General features: G+C 40.9%; 1 long non-coding RNA gene across 3 annotated transcripts in view; it reads right to left on the reverse strand.

Moving 5' to 3' along the window:
• The window catches only part of LOC147168910 (uncharacterized), a 31,291-nt gene extending 24,415 nt beyond the window's left edge, over window positions 1-6,876 (reverse strand). For all 3 annotated transcript variants that reach the window (XR_015096043.1, XR_015096042.1, XR_015096044.1), the window contains exon 1: window positions 6,696-6,876. This is a non-coding gene — a long non-coding RNA (uncharacterized LOC147168910). The remainder of the gene's footprint in view (window positions 1-6,695) is intronic.
• Window positions 6,877-7,622: the final 746 nt, after the last annotated feature.

A 7,622-nucleotide genomic window follows, 5' to 3' on the forward strand; every position in this document is an offset into this window, starting at 1 on the left:
TTCAGTTTACGCTGATTATGGCGGCGCCATATTGACCAGCTTTCTCATGAGGACAAGCGCATTGCGTTGTTTTTGAGCGGACGCCAGCGAGTGAAAGTCGGACAAATGTTGATCCTTGACTGTTCTTTTCCCTTTTTTTCTTTTTCGTCTCCTCAGATAAAAAAAATGCAGTTGTTGAGCAGCTTCTGCCAGGAAAGCAGTAATCGTGTATCGACATTCAAATTGACTTCCGTCTTTGTAACAAATGGGTCAAGGGGGAAGTGACGTACGCCACAAAGCAGTCGGCACGTTTGTCGTTTTTTGCGTTTTGATGTTCCTCCTCAAAGTTGCTTCGTGCCAGCAAAAATGATGCAGACCCCCCCCCCCCCCCCCCCAAGCCATGGAAAAGCTACCGTTCAACTCGTTTTAAGTCAATGTTGCGTCAAAAGAGTTATGAAAATATTTTATGAAGGTTGAAAAGTTACTTGGTGCTACTTTAATGCAAACGTGTGTCAACTTTTAGCAAATCCTTCCTTGACCAATTCAAACAATTCCATCTTCAAAATGTCCATTTCATGAATCCATTCGCTTTTTTAAAGTTCACAATTTCATCCCGTCAGCATGTTTAACATGTGACTAACTCTCACGAGCAGAATGCTAAATCGTTGTGGATCACACCGATTTCAGCAATTTTCATCATTATAAATCAATATTTGAACTTTTTTTCACATTTCCTACAATTCTACATTTAGTTTCAGCATCAGCTCTTGCACATTCGCACACTTTATCCACAAATTGCTTTCTCTTCAACATCATCATCATTATTATTATTATTATGATGATGATACGATGGTGGCAAGTTGAGTCTACTCTCCAGTCTCATTAAGCAACAAAAGGTATTTAAGTTGACATCATTTCATTAAATCCGCTCATTGCCCTCCAGATGACCTTCGCTGTCATGCCGCTTTCTACACAGAGGGCCGCTAATGCGACAACCATGGCCAGCTCGTTTGCGTCTATGCGTGTGTGCGTGGCATTTTTACTGTTACGTGAGTCTTCGGGGGTTAAAAAAAAAAAAAAAAAAACCTGAATAGATACAATACTTCATTTCAACGCCTCCCTACTGATTCAGCCTGAATGAGATGCTGAGTGTGAACGTTTTGTTTATGATGCCTTTGTTTTGCACATTTGAGAAATTGGAGGTTTTTGCGAGCAGGTTACGCAAAGCCACGTTGAGGGCCTACTTTTGAAGTCAACAGCGCAAAAAAACCGGACGAGGCAAAATAAATCCTCCCTGCTGTTCTGATTGGTCCGCTACGTGTGCGTCCGACATACGATTTGATGTCAAATGCAATCCGGCATGAACTGAAGCACTGTTAGGATATTTTCTAAACACATTGAAACCTTTATTGTCTTTTCCCTCCATATCCTTCCGTTGCTATTTTCTTCTCATCATCATCTATTATCCTCTGGAAAGCCATAAAAGCTGCTATAAGAACTGATTAACAGTCCATTAACAAAAGATTAGCTCCACCCCCCCCCCCCTCACCTCACACACCTCTATTCAATAAGAGCAAAAAACAATTTCAGATTTTTTTACACCATAAATGTAACCTAAAACCAGTTCAAGTAAAAAAAAAATAATAATAATAATAAAAAATTACTTTTAAAAAATCTTTTTGGAGGTGAAGTAAAAATTAAATGTGATTGCGTAAGTGTGCACATCCTCATAACTAAAATGCGGAGGTGTTCAGAATTCAGGAATCACGTTCAAAACCACCATTTAAAGTGACCCCAAATAAAGTTCAGATGTTCTAGTAGGCTGGTCCTGACATTTTTATGCTACGCTGGAGGTATCGAGTTCTTTAGGTCAAGAGTAGCGCTGTTGCTTATAATTGAGCGAAGTTAAAGCAACTATTTTATTATTTGCCGTTTTAGTCATTTTAGACCGCAGTCTTCATTCTGGCACAGCATCCGAGAGCAGCAAGAACGAGACAACGATGATTTTAAAGCCTTATTTTATATACTTTGCAATTTTTTGAATGATTCAAATTGGCATGGCTGCTCTTTAAATTTGACCGTGGTGAATACAATTTAGAAGACATTAACTTTAACTCATTCACTGCCATTGACGGCTATAGATGTCAAAAATTCATTTGAACTGTTTCTATTAGTTTAACATTTTTTTCCCATTTTTGAGGTTAAATGAGTTAAAAAAAAAAAAAAAAGTATGAAAACTTAGGACATTTTTTTTGTACATTTAGAACAGTTATAAAAGGTGTGATTAATTGTGAGTTAACTAGTCACACGATTAATTACGATTACAAATTGTAATCGCCTGATGCCCCTAATTTTTAAGAATATTTTCTTTAAAAAAATAAAAACGAATAATCTTTTCTTTTTTTTAATAAAGAAAAGATTATAAAAAATTAGGGGCGTCAGGCGATTACAATTTTCAATCGTAATTAATTGCATGACTTCACTAGTTAACTCACGATTATTCAAAAATGTTATACCTGTTCTAATACAATAAAAAAAAATCTAGGTTTTCATACTCTTTGTTAACAAAAGTGGGGAAAAAAAATGTTAAACTAATAAAAATAATTCAAATGATTTTTTGACGTCTATAGCAATAGAAAATCGATAGATGTGGCATTCCTATTTAACAGCAAAAAATGACCGGCAGAATTAATACTGCATACACTTCTGTGTTGAATGCTGCTAAATTTGTGCTAATGCTAATGTGAAAAAGTCAACATTTTGCCAGAAAGAACCAGTTCCACATTAAGGAGAAGCTATCCATCCGCCATTCCTGCTTTGAGAGCCTTTGATTGCAGCAGACAGACGCAGACGGATCGTCCGTCATCAGCAGTTCAAATCGAGCGCGTCCTTTCAATAAGATGCCTTCCATTATAATGCACGACTCGCCAGCGGCCGAGGGCGAAAAAATGACGCGTGATACGGCCAGAAATCGATGAGCGGCGCAGATACAACCTCGCCGACGGTCTGTTCCGCAGTACAACTGCAAGCAATGAATTCCAATCTCTTGTTTGCTTTACATTAGGACCGATGAGTTGTTGATGACTTGCGTCCTTTCGGAGTCGCTCGGAGCGCAAAAAACATTGCTTGCTTTTCTTGGCTCGCGCCATTCGCCAAACAGTAAATTCCAGAAGTATTGAGACGAGGGATTAGGATTCTGTCTGTATAAATCACCGTCATGGATTTAAAATAAAACAGCCAATGTGTGATTGAAGGAGTGTTGCAGTTCTGTAGATCGGTGTTGGTGTCATGACCGGTCTTCAAGACCACTTTTTCAGGGTCTCTGTCTTGTCTCGGAATCGACGGCATTTGTACGGTCTTGTCTCGGTCTTGGACGGGGCGGATTTTTGACCAAGAGCCGGCGAGACCAGGCCACTACTACTGTGAACAGTAAGAATGTGTTTTGTAGCAAAATTTATGAAAATAAATGATATTGGTCTTTTGTTCTGTTTTATTTTGGGTGATTTTTTCTTAGATGTCTTGGTCTTGTCTCGATCGAGACCTCCGAAAGTATTGTCCTTGTCTTGGTCTCGACCTCCAAAAGTCTTGGTCGTGTCTCGGTCCCAACCTCCAGAGGTCTTAGTTTGTCTTGGTCTCGACGTTCAAAAGTCTTGGCCTTGTCTCGGCCTTGACCTCCAAAAGGCTTGGACTTGTTTTGGTCTCGACCTACAAAAGTATTTTTCTTGTCTTGGTTCAGACGTCCAAAAGTCTTAGTTTGTCTTGGTCTCGACGTCCAAAAGTCTTGGTCTTGTCTCAGCCTTGGCCTCCAAAAGTCTTGGTCTTGTCTCAGCCTTGACCTCCAAAAGGCTTGGACTTGTTTTGGTCTCGACCTACAAAAGTATTTTTCTTGTCTTGGTTCAGACGTCCAAAAGTCTTGGTCTTGTCTCAGCCTTGACCTCCAAAAGTCTTGGTCTTGTCTCAGCCTTGACCTCCAAAAGGCTTGGACTTGTTTTGGTCTCGACCTACAAAAGTATTTTTCTTGTCTTGGTTCCGACCTCCAAAAGTCTTAGTTTGTCTTGGTCTCGACGTCCAAAAGTCTTGGTCTTGTCTCGGCCTTGACCTCCAAAAGTCTTGGTCTTGTCTCAGCCTTGACCTCCAAAAGGCTTGGACTTGTTTTGGTCTCGACCTACAAAAGTATTTTTCTTGTCTTGGTTCCGACCTCCAAAAGTCTTAGTTTGTCTTGGTCTCGAGGTCCAAAAGTCTTAGTTTGTCTCGGTCTCGACGTCCAAAAGTCTTAGTTTGTCTCGGTCTCGACGTCCAATAGTCTTGGTCTTGTCTCATTCTGGATTTCCAATGCTCTTAGTTTGTCTTGGTCTTGGTTGGTGTGGTCTCGACTACAACACCGGACGGAAGAGTTGACTTTTCAACATTGATCATTGCAGCAATGATGGCCATTTTCTGCTGAGCGCCTCCATTTTGCTGAAATGTAGACATTTATCCTATTAGTAAATACAAGCCCATCAATTCTCACATTTGGTTTCAACTATTGACGCATGTCGTCCGCTTTTGGATCTCGAGCGGTTCCTTTTCATTCTCTCGTCTATCTCTATTGTTGGTATCGTTGTGGTATGAATAAAGTTGTTGCCGCCACAGTTTTGCCCGCAGACTTATTGTACATAACATTTTGGCGATGAAGACGGACGGAGCTTCACTTGGCATCATTATGATCTTCATATCGATACATTTTGTGACTATTTTGTGGGTGTGCCGTGAGATGATCAAATGTAAAAAAAATTGTGCCTAATGGCGCATTAAAGGTTGTGTAACGACCTGTAAGACACACACTGTACGGTAGATAAACAAATCTCCCCCATTTGTCTTCGACAAGTAGATCGAGACAGATGCATCTACTTAATGTCGAGGAAGTGGCCTCTTGTGCCAACGAGTGGTGATGGACAGGGGTGCGCTTGGCCCTCCTGGTGGGGCGCAGCAGGGGGCTATGTAAAGGTGAGGTTCTGGGTGTCAGGACCCACAAAGAGGACCCCCCCGGGAGCGTAATCGCCATGAGGTCAGCGCCAGTCCCACAAAGACGCTCCTCTCAAGAGACATGCCTGCGCCTTTGTGCTCCTCTCCTCTCAAAGTGTGCCCCTCTCTCCGGGGGTGGGGTGGGGTGGGGTGGGGGGGGGGACTCCAGAAGCACAACGGGGTGCCCATTAAGCCATTAGGAATTGAGGGGGAAGGTGGGGGGGCAACCCTGTCAGCCTGATATACAAATCGGCACAAATAACACACGAGGTGACGTATACTGTAAGTACTGGGATGACAAAATATTGTAACGCGGCGAGCAGTTTGTTATTTCCAGCCTTCAGTCACTGAGCTAATGAGGTCAGGACGTAAACATAAGCCAGTGTCATGTTTTGTCTACTGAACTTTTGTCAGGATAATGTATTTAAATGAGTGAGGGTTGAGCCTGTTTCAACTTGAAGCCAATCATGATGCTCTGTGTGGGGTTAACATTCGATTTATTTTGCTCAACTCAACATTATTAAAATAACCATTTACCATTTTAAAAAAATAACATAGAATGCAAAACCTACTTATTATAACAAGGAGAATAGTGACTGCCATTAATTTACTACGGTAATCCACAATAATCTAATTTACTGTAGTTGTCTATAAATGGGTGGCCCAATTCAGGCACTCGCATGCTAATGCTAGAGCTAATGCTACTGTCTGGGATTGAATCTACTTTGCTACACCCTACAAAGAGCATGACAAGTTACAAGATGACATCACCTCTTTAGTTTGGTTTGGTTTGGTTTGTTGCTGGTCTTTATTTTAGTCCAAGAAGACATCATTTTATTGGTCTAGTTTTCATCAACAAAAACTGTCGAAATGTTAGTCTAGTTTTAGTCAGGACAGTCATTTGACCATTTTCCTTTAAAAAAATAAAAATTAAAATAAGCAGCAGATAATATTGAACCTTTCCATCTGATCTAAAATGATTTCACATGACATTTTCTGTCATCTGTTTGATGAAAAACTATTTTAATGACTACATAAAGACATACAGACCAATGCAAGCTCATGCTTTTGTCAGCTTTAACTAAACTTGCAATCCAACTGAAACCATCGTTGTCAGACCACACACTTATATCAACAAGTGGCTACTATTGCTATATGCTTCAAGCTAGTACGTTAGCCAGCATTAGTATATGGTCAGTTTAACGTTATTGTTGTAACATTATAGCTGTTGGTTTAATCTTACATAAACAACTAGCAACCAAACGTTCGAAAAGGATGTGTAAAGTGCTTTTTATATATATATATAGTACTTAATGACAGTTATCAACATTAACAAACTTGGCAATAAAAAACTGAATTCAATATATAAGGACGACGTGCACTGGACTTTACGACAGTAGTCCGACATGCCGTAAAGCGCTGCTACTGGGTTACTATGGTAACTCCCGCACGCATGCTTCGGAGCCGTTCGTGCCGTGACCGCTCGTGTTGGATTGTACCGTTTTCTGAGCGACAACAAAAGTGTTCCCTGTTAACGACAAACACTTGTGCGGACATTGGATCACTTTACACATTGTACAGCAACTGTGCTTAGTGATAAATAATGTTATGCACCAATATAAGTTGTCGTGTTTGTGTGCCTGCGTGAGTCTGTTAACCGCATTATTATACAATGTGTCCATGCATGTGATTAAAATAAGTGTGCCACTCACATGTGAACGTTGTAACCAGTGGACTCGGGATTCCCTGCGATGTTGTGTCCGCCTGGATCGAGGTTTGGCGTTTGGTGGCTTCCATTAATAATACTTTGCTTTGCATCACTTGTTAGAATCCACAAAAAGTCAGCGGCATGACGTGCTCGCTGCGCGGTCATTTAAACAGCGGGCGCGCGCGCTGCTCGTTAACCCGGAAGTAGATTTGTCTGATCCCCCACGCCCGATCCAGATTGCCATTGGCTAGCTTTAGCTGTCAATCAAAGCCAAACGTGAAAGCAGGTATGTGGTTGGCTTAATTGAAACAGAAGGCGCATTTGGCGCAAATTGACGTGACTGACAGGAAGAATAGAAAATTTTCCAGGCCTCTTAAAACAGCAAAGCAAACTCGGACCCCTAAGGCCCGCCTATGCCGTCGGGTCCGACTTAACCTTTGACCGTGAATCCACCAGGTGCATTTAATGTTCACATATTAAATTGGGTCATAATCTCCTGGACACATTTTTACCTCAAATGGGACTTATCGTTTCCATGGTGAAGTGCCAAGAAATTGCACAGTGTTTGTTCATTTGCAGTTTATTATACTAGCATTTCTTTTGTATTATTTTCCTGCTCGTATTACATTTTCTTTTTTTATTGCTGTGCTGCGGGTTATGTAATCCTTTGTTGTGCTCTGAATTGCTTGTATTGAGTATTATGCCAACAACGACAACAACATATCCTTCTCCAGCCAATTACTGAAGATGATTTATAGCTTTTGTAGGAAACGCATAAAGTGATGGATTGCCTGCGTATATCTCCTTCAAACTAAATCAATGCATTGAGTTGAAATATCATTATCATCGCGCACTGCAAATGCTCCGGACAAGTGAGGAGGACTTGCCAAAGCTCCGAATAGCTTCGCCATCGCATGTTCTTATTTTCAAT

This window comes from Leptonotus elevatus, chromosome 9 (assembly GCF_054856555.1).
Source record: "Leptonotus elevatus isolate MCC_2025b chromosome 9, RoL_Lele_1.0, whole genome shotgun sequence".
Classification (NCBI taxonomy): Eukaryota; Metazoa; Chordata; class Actinopteri; order Syngnathiformes; family Syngnathidae; genus Leptonotus; species Leptonotus elevatus.